The sequence below is a fragment of the Macaca thibetana genome, chromosome 8 (assembly GCF_024542745.1).
Source record: "Macaca thibetana thibetana isolate TM-01 chromosome 8, ASM2454274v1, whole genome shotgun sequence".
Lineage (NCBI taxonomy): Eukaryota > Metazoa > Chordata > Mammalia > Primates > Cercopithecidae > Macaca > Macaca thibetana.
In genome coordinates, this window is record NC_065585.1 from 52,451,627 (window position 1) to 52,464,045 (window position 12,419).

Genomic DNA, 12,419 nt, shown 5'->3' on the forward strand with positions numbered 1-12,419 from the left:
AAATTAAATAATACAATACCTTTTATTTTTAACTAGCACTTTTAGCTTCTGAAACAGGATAAGTAATGAAAACATTTTGAGAGAAACAAAAGTCAAATTGAAGAAATATGATAACGTAGCTTTTTAAAACTTTCTGTAAACCAATATATTGAGGAAAGGATTGAATTAGAATAAGTAATATTGATTGCTTCACTTAAAAAATTATTTGGTGTATTACAAGTGATCATAGTATAGGTTCAGTTTGTTTTTTAATTTCGACTTTTATTTTAGATGTAGGGGGTACATATGCAGATTTGTTACATGTGTATATTGCACTCAGTTATGTTTATTATGATAAGCATAATACCTGAAAGATGGTTTTTCAACCCATGTCCCCCCTTCCTCCCCTCTGTCGTGGTCCACAGTGTCTGTCGTGGTCCACAGTGTCTGTCGTTCCCATGTTCATGTCTATGTGTGCTCATTGTTTACTTCCCACTTATAAATGAGAACATGCAGTATTAGATTTTCTGTTTCTTTATTAGTTCACTTAGAATTATAGCCTCTAGCTCCATCTGTGTTCCTGGAAGGGACATAATTTTATTCTTTTTTATGGTTATGTAGTATTCCATGGTGCTTATATATCACATTTTGTTTAGCCAATCGACCACTGATGGGCACCTAGGTTAATTCCATGTCTTTGCTATTGTGAACAGCATGGTGATGAATATACAAGTGCAAGTGTCTTTTTGGTATAATGATGTATTTTCCTTTGGGTATATACCCAGTAGTGGGATGGCTGGATCAAATGGTAGCCCTGTTTTGAGTCCTTTGAGACATATCCACACCATTTTCCACAGAGGCTGAACTAATTTACATTCCCACCAACAGTGCATGAATGTTCCCTTTTCTCCACAACCTTGCCGACATTTGTTGGTTTCTGACTTTTTAATAATAGCCATTCTGACTGGTACGAGATGGTATCTCATTGTGGTTTCGATTTGCATTTTTCCAATAATTTGTGGTGATGAGCATTTTTTTGTGTTTCCTGGCCACTTGCATGTTTTCTTTTGAGAAGAGTCTGTTCATTTTTTTGCCAATTTTTTAATGGGTTTATTTTGCACTGTTTTTACTTGCTGATTTGTGCATGTTCCTTGTAGATTCTGGATATTAGACCTTTGTAGGAGGTATAGCTTGTGAATATTTTCTCCTACTCTGTAGTTTGTCTGTTTCCGCTATTGATAGTTCCTTTTTGCTGTGCATAAACTCTTTAGTTTAATTAGGTTCCACTTGTCAATTTGTGTTTTGTTGGAATTGCTTTCAGGGACTTAGCTAAAAATTATTTGCCAAGGCTAACGTCAAGAAGGGTATTGGTATTTCCTAGGTTTTCTTCTAAGATTTTGATAGTTTTATGTATTACATTTAAATCTTTATCAGTCTTGAGTTCATTTTTGTATATGGTGAAGGTAGGAGTGCCATTTCAGTCTTCTGTGTATGACTAGCCAGTTATTCCAGAACCACTTCTTCCGTCATTGCTTGTTTTTGTTGGCCATGTTGAAGATCAGGTGGTTGTAAGAGTATTACTTTATTTCTGAGTTTTCTATTATGTTCCAATAGTCTATATGCCTGTTTCTGTACCCGTACCACGCTGTTTTGGTTACTGTAACCTTAAAGTGTGAAGTCAGATAGAGTAATGCCACTGGCTTTGTTCTTTTCACTTAGGATTGCTTTGGCTATTCAGGTTATATGAATTTTAGATTAGATTTTTTCTAATTCTGTGAAAAATGATGTTGGTAGTTTGCTAGGAATAACTCTGGATCTGTACATTGTTTTGAGCAGTACGGCCATTTTAAATATATTGACTCCTCCAATCCGTGAGCATGGAATGTTTTTCCCTTTATTTGTGTCATCTCTGATTTCTTTCAGCAGTGTTTTGTAGTTTTCTTTGTCGAGATCTTTCACCTCCTTGGTTAGCTTTATTCCTAGGTATTTCATTTCTCTATGGCTATGGTAAGTGGGATGTGCTCCTGATTTGACTGTCAACCTGGACATTATTGGTATATTTGTATACATTGATTTTGTATTCTGAAACCTTACTAAAATCATTCATCAGTTCCAGTAGCCTTTTGGCAGAGTTTCTAGGATTTTCTAGGTGTTGAATCATGTCATCAGTAATGAGAGATAGTTTGATTTCTTCTTTTCCTATTTGAATACTTTTTACTTCTTTCTCTTGCCTGGTTGCTCTGTCTAGGATTTCCTAGGTTAACTTTTTTTCCCCCAAATTTATGAAGTATTAGAGGGCATTCTCAGAAATTAGCTACTGGTCTTTTTCTTCTTCCTCTGGTTTTCTCTTCGAATCCCTCATTTTCTTTCTCTTTTCATTGTGTAAATAATAATAAACAATTTTATTCTAAACTGCTGGAAACATCTTCTTTTTGGCTCTTCTCTCTGCCCCGGACATGAGGAGCTGCCATTTGTTCTCAGACACATTGGACACCAGTACCCAGAATGGTGAGTGAATCCAGATTTTGATATTGATTGCTTCCTTTAAAAAATTATTTTGTTTATTACAAGTGGTCATAGTATAGATTGTTTTTCTTTTTTATTTTTTTAAAATTAATTGAGAGCACTTATTCATGTCTGCAATTCAAAATCCATAACATCTTTCATCCCTGGCAGTAAAGTTGGGAGCAGAATGGTCTTTCCCTTTTTCAGTCAGGCTACATTGCTGACATGAATCTAGAACCTCTCTTGTCTTCCTTGCGTTGACATTTGATTTCTTCTGGCAGAATGAAGCTTTCAGTTTTTTTCCCCAAGAAATTTGTCAAAGTCCCTGAAAGAATCCCTAAAACATCTCTCCCACCAAAATCATGGCAACAGAAAACCAACCTGATCAGTTAATGGTAAATGAATCAGAAACATATGGATTAAATTCCCCTTAAACACACAGGGTTTCAAAAATAAGCAGAAAATTACTGAGTAAAATATTTTTTTTGCCAAATCCCAAATGTTTGAAAAATAGTTCAAGATGTTTGTTGAACCTGAAATGGGTCTGAGTTACCCATCCATATTTAATTCAGGCAAAAATAATTCCTACCAGCTGAATGCTCTAGTCAGTAGACTTGGTAAGAAAAAAAAATATATTAGCAATGTAGAAGAAACTCTTTTTTAACATGTAGTAGTTCAAACTGGAAACGAATTACCTCTGTGAAAGGCTTTCTAGGAATATGTGATGACTCCATTCCTGACTTTTCAGGCCACCCAGCTGTCACCCCAAATGATGTTTTGGTACCTTATGAGTCACCCCCCCCTCTATACAGCCTGTGTCTTCCTATGCCTGTCAGCTTCACTATTTTGATAGCAATTTGGCCAAGAAATACTGTGGAATGGTGGGAATGACTATGTCAAGAGCTTGTTAACTGGAAGAAAAATCTCTTCCCGGGTTAAATTTTGCCGTTAGTGACATTAAGGATTCCTCTTTAATTTCAGCAATACCTGGCCTTGTAAGTACTGGTTCCGTTAATTTTGACAAAGGATTTATCTCTTCCTAACAGATAGGTCCAACACTAAAGAGCCAAGCAATAAGTGTGTTTGCTGGAAATTTAAAATTGTTAACAAAAAGGTTGACGTGGACTGTATAAAAATAACATGATTTTCCCAAAATAAATACTTTCTCCTGGTATAGAAGTTTAACAAAGTCAAATAAATAGAACAAATGAAAAATTGTCTGAGAGGGAAATAAAGGAGAGAGGGGACTCTTAAGTACCTTCTGTCAAAACTATAGATTGGGGGCCAGTTTACTTGCTCTTGCATACACTTTAATGGAAGGAAACTGGAATTTCATAATGGGAAGGCACTTTAAAATTTATCTAGGCTAGAGCAGCTTCCTCATTTTCAAATTTCCAGATATTCCACTTAGTAACGTTAGAAAGTTATATAATAATAAGCACTATATATTACTTTCTTGGCTGTCATACCAAATTACCACAATCTTAGTAGTTGAAAGCAACATATATTTATTATATTGCAGTTAGGCAGGTGTAAGTCCAACCCAGGTCTGGCTGTGCTAAAATCAAGGTATCAGCAAATATGCATTCCTTCAGGAGGCTCTCCAGGGCGCTGTGTGTCCTTGCCTTCTCCAGCTTCTACAGGCTGCTCACATTCCTTGGCTGGTGTCCTCTTCCTCAACATCCAGAGCCAGCAATGCTGTACCACTCTGACCTGGCTTCTGCCATCACTTCTCTCTCTGACTCTCCTGTGCTTCTGTCTTCCACTTATAAGGATTCTTGTGATTAATTCGGCCCACTCAGATAATCCAGGATAATCTCTCTATTATAAGGTCAGCCACTTAGCAACCTGAAGTTCATCTGCAACCTTAATACCTTAATCCCTTTTTGCTATGTAACATAATGTATTCACAGCTTCTAGGGATTAGGACTTGGACATTCCTCTGAAGGGAGGGGGCTGGTGGGCATTATTTTGCCCACTACACACCATAATCTCATTTTTAAACAGAAGTGGAAAGTTGCATAGGAGGGAGGGATTGGACTTCTGCCTTTATGCAAAACTTTGTCTTTCTTTCATGTTTTTATGGGAGTGGAATGACACAATAATAATCATCCATTACTAGTTATTCTGTTTAAAGATTTCCAAAACTAGAAATGTGTTTTATCTTCTACTCAGAGTCCAAACATTAATTTACTTTTAGGCCTGGCCAGGCTAGTGCATGGAGAGGACAAGAATCAATCAATTTTAAGTTACTGAGTGGCTACTATGCACCTACAAGAGGAGTCCTGACTGAGATCATTCATTTGTGCTATGTTTGGGGCTTTTGGAAACCAAACCCCAGTAGTGTACACAAAGATGCAACTAACTACATTGTAACTTAGTCAGAGTCAGTATCTCATAGAGGTCCTCAGTGTTTTCTGAATATAAATTAAAAAGTGTTTTTGACAATGAGTGTTAATGAAATACAATATAACATAAACTATTAGATAAAAGACAGAAAAGTCACTGGCCCATATAAGAATGTCACAAAAACTCAGCAGTATAATAAACCCTAGTCTTATAACTCAGAAATATAATACTTGTAGGAAAAAACAATGCTTAATTATTTTTTTAAGGAACAAGTAGTACTAAAGGTAAATGAAATATAGCATAATTTTGCCACTATATTCAATACAACTAGACTTATGCAATTTTCCAATTAATTTTTAGACAGTGGCCATAACAGGTATACTTTTGACTTTCTCACATTTACTAATATCATTTAATTTTCTTTCTATTGTCTAATTTATCATTTAATTTTCTTTCTATTGTCTCATCTTCTTCATTCCTCATTTATCATGAGATACTTAGCACTGTGACCTGTTCATTGGTCACTTACCTTTTTTTCACAGATATAATAAATAAAAATATATTTATAGATATTAATATTAATATATTTATATGTAATATATAAGCAATAATAAAAAGGAATAACTTAATGAATGAGAAAATTGATTTAGATTCTCCAAAAAATACTTGAAAAAGACTAAAAGGTAAAGATAAATTAGATATAAATTTTTAGCTAAACAGAATTTTTCAAAAGTACTCTTTGAATCCATGCCATGTGAGTATACATTTGTGCTTTCCAAAAATGGGAACATCTAGTTGGTCAGAGGAAGAAAGAAACATCAACATGCTTTTAAGTTTTCATAGTAGGAGGTATGACCCAGTTTTTCACCTCTCTTGAGAGCCCTTTCACATTACAAGTGTTTACATGCTGGGCAGTCAAAATAAACTCTGAATTGCAAAGGTGGTCATCTTATATGAGAAAATTATAAAAGTGATTTTATTTGTAAAGGTCATCTTATATGAGAAAATTATAAAAGTGATTTTATTTATGAAAATAATGTTTGTTATTATTAGCAATAAGAGTGTCTATTAATTTATTAAGAAACAATTACCAGCTCCTGTACCAAGCCCATTATATGCATTATCTAATTCATCTCTTAAGTAGTACTAGGGAGGTGTCATTGTGTTCACTTTACAGTGAAGGTTCAAAGTTGTTACCTAGCTTGCAACAGGATCTTACAATTGATTCCAAACACCATACTTTTCTGCTGGTTTTTAACGTTAACCCTAACTATATTAAAACCAGCATGATATCTTTTATTAATGCAATACCGTACCAAATTAGCATTTTCTTCTTGTTGGGTTTCAACAAGACCCAAGGGAGTGTTGTATCTTTCTCTGCTCTATTGGAAAAAAGGACCTGAAGTCTGTACATACTAAATGAATACAATTCATCTAATTCCTCTTTTTTCTTTAAGTGAAGCACAGTTCTACTGAAATCACTGTCTCAGTACTGAGCACTGACTTTAAGATTATTTCTGGGAAAGCAGCAAGATAATTCTGGATCATTTACTGAGAAGAAGAGAAGATGGAGTTAAAATTTAATACTGAAGACACAAACAAACAAAATGATCTTATCTACTATCTACTTCTGATGTAATGAAAGCCCAATAATTAGTTTCAAAATTCACTGGACTTGGTTACCAAAATAGTGTGAGCTTTTAATCCCCCACCAGTTCTTTAAATCCTATAGTGTCCTCGAATTCTTAAGTACTAATTTCTCCTGAGGAATGGCTTGGGTATTTTAACCTCAAAGAGTGTTGTTCTAATTAATTTGACTTGTTCTTAAATGTACATACAGGAAAATATAAGGAATAAATGATACCTGAAACCTTAGAAAAGTTGAAATCATTTTTCCAATATTAGGTATTGTTTCCTTCATCAATTTCTTCCCAATAATTTAATCTGGATAGATTTTCAGTGGAGTTATAAAATTCTCATAGCAACATTTTCTGCTCCTCCTAATGTCTCTCTATCTCACACCTATAAAACTATTCTGGTAAATGAGTGTCTTAGTTCATCTAGGCTGCTATAACAAAATACCATAGACTAGGTGGCATATAAACAACAGAAATTCATGTCTCACCGCTCCAGTGGCTAGGATGTCCGAGGTCAAGGTGTGGGCCTGTTTCCTTATTTATAGATGGGACCTTCTCCCTGTGCTCTCGTATGTTGTAAGATGCAAGGCAGCTCTCTGGGACCTGTTCCATAAGGGCGTGAATCCCATTCATGACAGTTCTACCCTCATGACCTAATCGCCTCCGAAATGCTTCACCCCCATATACCATTGCAGTGATTCGACATCAACAGATGAATTTTGTTTTTGTTGTTATGATTACAGCTTTTATGATTTGTTTCTTAAGGTATACCATTTAAGCATTTGAGTCAAGTTCAAATAATAACCGTGTCATATTTCTATATTCTTGTTTCACAGAGGCTCTCATTTGATCTTCAAGGAATCTCACAGTACAGTAAAGGCCTCGTGCTCCTTTCATGCCACAGCTCTCCCTGAGTGGTGTTATTAACAAGCAAACTTTCAGCAGCCGAATGCCCTTTTAATGCAGTTATGCTGCATACTGGTAACTTCTAGTGACTCTCTTCAGCCAGAATCCTCCCTGGGTTGCTGACTTGTGTATGCAGTTTTCTTCTGTCATTTCTACCTGGAAATCCATATGTGCCTAAAACTCCACATGTCTGAGCACTCATTCCCTTCCCCATCACACCAGCTTTGTTTTCGTTATTCTTGGGGGCAGTCTTGGCGTGTCCTCTAACCCATATCCTTGATTCCTTTCTATTTTTGCAAATTTAACGTCCCAATACTCCCTAGCTCTTCTCCAGCCTCTTTCTCTCAGCCCATTGCCAGGAGGCTCCTAATGGTCTCCTTTAAATCTGCTCTTTGTAGAGTAATCCACATAAATGATTTCAAATATAAATATAAGCATAGCATCTTCCAGATGGTTCATTGTTGTCTTCAGGATTAAGTCCAAGCTCTGTAAGAGAGCACAGGGCTGTAAGACTCTCTACGAGCCATCCTATACGCTTCCAGCATGATTTTTTTCTCTCCTGAAGTTAACCAAAGTTGATCAACGTTGTCTTGTCTCGTGTCTTGCCACTTTTGAACTCTGAAAATGTCCATTGCTTGAGCTCCTTAAAAGGGGCACCATTTCCTAATGTTTTTGGCCCCCTTGAACTGGCTCAGTCCCCTGTGTAAGAGAAGACTTCAAGTCCTAATTCATGTGTTCGTGCTTACTGGAAGCTTTCCTTAGCGCCGCACCCTGCCCCCTCCCCGCACTCACCTTTTTTTTTTGAGACTGAGTCTCGCTCTGTCGCCAGGCTGGAGTGCAGTGGCACGATATTGACTCATCTGCAACTTCCGTCTTCCAGGTTCAAGCGACTCCCCTGCCTCAGCCTACCGAGTAGCTGGGACTACAGGCGTGCGCCACTACGCCAGCTAATTTTTGTATTTTTAGTAGAGACGGGGTTTCACCATGTTGGTCAGGCTCGTCTCGAACTCCTGGCCTCATGATCTGCCCACCTCAGCCTCCCAAAGTGCTGGGATTACAAGTGTGAGCCACCATGCCCAGCCCCTAAGCCCCTTTTTAACCCACACCCTCTTGAGATGAATTTCTCTCCTCTATGTTCCCATAAACTTATATGCTTTCATTGAAAATGAACACAAGGTCATACTGTTTATGATGTTTCAATTATGTGTCTGCCTCTGTGTTCCTACCCTGTGGAGCCTGAGCATTTCTCAAGAAGAATACCTAGAAACATCTGGGGTCTTTCTATTTCAGTGTCTTACAATTATTAGGCCTTGTACAAATGCTCGTAGATTGAATGACTAAATAAAAGAAGAAACTACAACACAGGTATTTCAATCTGGTTTTTTTTCTTTTCTTTTCTTTTCTTTCCTTCTTTTTTTTTTTTTTTTTTTTTTTGGCTACACCATGCTGTCTCTAACACTGATCCTATCTACTTCAAAACCCAAATAAGTACTGCAATTTTGGTAGGATAGAAATCACTAGTTTGAAATGTCACATTTTCATAGTTTGATACCATACACAATAAGTAGAATTTTAAATGAAAATTGATTGATCTGGTAAAATGTTCATATTCTGCCCTCTATTTTCACAGTTCTGGGTCCAAAATCATTATAATAAAGTTTCTACTTTAGCATTCATCACAACTATAAAAGAAATGTTGCCATTCATAAATGTATTAGTGCAATAGGGCCCAATGCTGCTTTCAAGGACTATTTTCTTATACAGAGAATTTTATAGTCAGGCAATCATCTTGTTAAACATTTCCTATAAAATTTTAAAAATCATTACCTGGGAGTCTATCACTGTGGCATTAATCACACCTCTACAATTAAGCTTATTTCAACCCTTTCACTGTAATCCTTTTTCTTTAATCAAGGGTTTATTCTTGGACTGTTAATGTGAGAGTTGAAATAAAAAGAATATCTCAGCCTGGGAATGAATTCTAATAGTAGCGGTTATAGAAAAATGAGAAATTCTAATTTTTTATGAGATTCATATTAGGATGTGGGTTTAGTGCCGCCCACCCTCCATCACCACCTTTTTTTCTGTGGAAGGATTCACCTTACTGAAGGCAGACTGGAGCTTTTCCTTGTGTCTTTAAAGCTATCCTTTTATCTGCTGCAGTTGGGTTTTCCTTGGTATAAGCACATAAGTTCGATTATTTTATTAAGCTGGAGGGAGCAAATACAGTTGGTCTGGGTATGTTTTTTTGTCTTTTCTACCTCACTGGGAAGTGAAATTTTGACTTTTTTAAGAAAAAAGGATCAGAACATACCTTTATTTTATGAAATGAATCAACCGCATTTTCTTTCTTTCAAGAGTTCCAATGAAAGAGGAGTTTTAAATTCAAGGACAACGTGTATCTTAATAGCACACTTGTCAAATTCTGACCTTAAAATGCATGAATTTCATATAAAAGTTTATAGTTTTAAAGTGCACTCACACACATGACTGCATTTTCTATACATAACAATCCTATGACTAGTTAGTTATCCTAAACCTTATGTTTCCTGAATCCCTCTTCTTCCCCTCTCTACTACCATCATCTCCATTCATGTCTCAGGCATTTTTACAAGATTAATATCTTTCTATCACCACATATCATCTTTGCCTCTTCAGTCAACTTTCCCCAAGACGGCCTGAGAGATGTAGCTGGTGCGGCCACTTTTCCTTCATTATTCCCTGCCTTGAATATGGTGGTGATGCCTGGAGCTTCAGCAGCCATCTTATAACCATGAAATGGCAAGCATGAGAATGAAAGAAAATGCACTCATCATGAAAGGAGGAAGAGCAGAAGAAATCTGGGTCACTGGTGATATCAATGGATAGCTGAAGCAGTGTGGGTAATTGCTTATCTCTAAAATTTCTATTATATAAGAAAAATTCAACCCATATTTTAAAGCCACTGTTACCTATGACTTGAAATCAGAGGTATTCCTAACAAGTATATAACTTACAATGCTTTCCATAGTTCTTTCACCTTCCAACAGCGATGTTGTTCTTTGAGTTCCTAGGATATTCTTTCCTGCCTTGGTTACTCTCCTATCACACCATGCCAATCCCCTCATTCCACATATTTCATCTGGTTGACTCCTAGCCAGTCTTCAGATCTCAGTAAAAATGCGTCTTTCTCCAAGAAACTTCCTCTGATCCATAGGGGAACTTTTCTTCTCCAGTTGTATACTCTTATAACATCCAACAATTGTCCTTGTTAGTACATATTATGTTATTGGTACATATAATTGTTGGTACATATTATCTTGTTACCACTTATCCATTCATATAAGTAATTAGTGATGTTGTATTTTTCAAGAGACTGGAAGATTTGTTAGGGCAGAAACTGTTGCTCATTACTATCTGCCTATTTTTTAGCAAACTACATGGCACCAAGCATGTATTCAATAACTTTAAAGCAGGTAGGAAGGAAGGAAAAGAAAGAGAAAGAGAAAAAGAAAGAGAGAAACAAGAAAGAAAGAAAGAAAGAAAGAAAGAAAGAAAGAAAGAAAGAAAGAAAGAAAGAAAGAAAAGGAAGAAAGAAGAAAGGAAGGAAAGAAAGAAAGAAAGAAAGAAAAAGAAAGAAAAAGAAAGAAAGAAAGAAAGAAAGAAAGAAAGAAAGAAAGAAAGAAAGAAAGAAAGAAAGAAAAAAGAAAAGAAAAGAAAGAAAGGTCTTTCTGTTCTTTCTTTGTTTCTGCAAACTAAAACCCCAGATCTGAAGGTGAACTTGGGATTTCTCATGATATTGTAATTTCTATCTCATTTGTAGAAAAGAAATAGCCAAAAATTAGTGGTCCGTGTTTTTGAAATCCAACGTGAAAGCAGCCTGTTGCACTTGTTACAAAAGTGTTGAAAGAAACATATTTCTTCATTACTTTGGTTTTTGGTTTTCTTTTACTTCATTTAATTTGCCTTTTTTAAAAAAGTGAGTTCATGCCTTCTGCTGGAGATTGGTGTTTGGTAATCAATGTAGTATTGTCAAAGAGCCAGGAACGGACAGAGTGAACAGTCTTGACACTGGGTTTCTGAACATTGGGCTTTATGGCTTGATAAAGTTTGAATAGATTGCCAGAAATTCATGCATAGGCTAGAAGGGACAATGAAGCTCTCCAGAGTTATACATACATTTTTTAATGTATATGTGTTTTTCTAGGGAGAGATCCAAGGGCTTTAATACGATTTTTAAAGGGGTTTCAGTTTTACAAGAGGTTAAGAATTACTGGGTCAGGTTACAGGTTATAGTGATGGTACTGAAAATCAGAAGTCATATCCTTTTAAAAAAGCTTAACTTGTGTTTACTATATGTATGTTTTGGAGAGTTGTACTTACAGTATAAATAAATCCATATCATAACCAGCAGTGTTTTACAGTTTCTAAATAGATTATTTGATTAATTTATCGATCGATTTGTTAACCTACTTCATTGCAATAGATGAATATAGTATAATATATGCAGTAGATGAATATAATCAGAAATGAACCTCGCTTTTTAAATGCCAAGCACTGTGCTAAACTTATTACATGCATTATCTCATTTAATTCTTGTAGCAAATCTGCCAACCTACCATTATCATCCCTCCTTCCAGGTTAGTAAATACAGTCTCTGTAAGTTTTTCAGTAACATGTCAAAGTTTGAGTCTGAGGAAGGGGATAAAGTAAAGAAAAATCTATTTTCTAGGTTTGAGTTGAGAGGAGTGAGAAAAAATACAAAAATATATTTCCAGCCTTCAAGGAAACAAAACTTAAGGAGAAAATAATGATCATTTAGAAGTAATGTGTGATAATGGCCAAAGCTACAATAAAGAATAATAAGCATTTTAGGATTTTTTTAAAAGTTCCTTTGGGATTCTGTCTGGACCATGATTGCTGGTTAAAAGCTGAATAGAAGAGGAGAAGATTTTCATCATCCTAAGTTCCACGGGCAAGATGGGGAGTGGACAACATGCGTTCAAGGGGCTAAGGAGTCCCCAGTTTCACTAGGACTGGGTTCCTGTTGAGGAGCCAGGGGAG